Here is a 614-nt window from a genome sequence, read left to right on the forward strand (position 1 = left end):
TGTTGCTACAAGTTGTATTAATACGATTAGTATCACTTCGGCTCTTGTTGCTACAAGTTGTATTAATACGATTAGTATCACTTCGGCTCTTGTTGCTACAAGCCGTACCAATACGACTAGGATCACTTCGGCTCGTGTTGCTACAAGTTATATCAATACGATTAGAATCACTTCGGCTTGTGTTGCTACAAGCAGTATCAATACGATTAGTATCACTTCGATTCTTTTTCCTTCAGTTTGTAGTAGTACAAATTCGGATTTACTCCGGCTAATTATTTTTCAAGCGCTGTGGTTCCCTGTTTTAGTCCCTTCGAGTGTTCTACTTAAAATCTTTGTAGAGTATTCGAATTTACCGGTTCCCTGTTCTCGACTCCTCCAATTCGAGAGTAATCCGAAGAAGGTTGCTGCATGAAGCCAACAACTGTCACGGGGTGCCAAAGCTATCGTGTATCTAGCTTGCTGAACGCATGCGAGACGTGGAAGTCGATGCCGCCCGTAGTCCTATATAGATAGGAAGCTATTTCGACAACCCCCTCCGGTCGTCCACTTTCGATTGAACGGCTGCTATTTTTTATTCTTACATGCTTTTCCACCATGGCACCAGTCATCACAGT

The sequence above is a fragment of the Rhinocladiella mackenziei genome (genome assembly GCF_000835555.1).
Source record: "Rhinocladiella mackenziei CBS 650.93 unplaced genomic scaffold supercont1.11, whole genome shotgun sequence".
NCBI classification, from domain to species: domain Eukaryota; kingdom Fungi; phylum Ascomycota; class Eurotiomycetes; order Chaetothyriales; family Herpotrichiellaceae; genus Rhinocladiella; species Rhinocladiella mackenziei.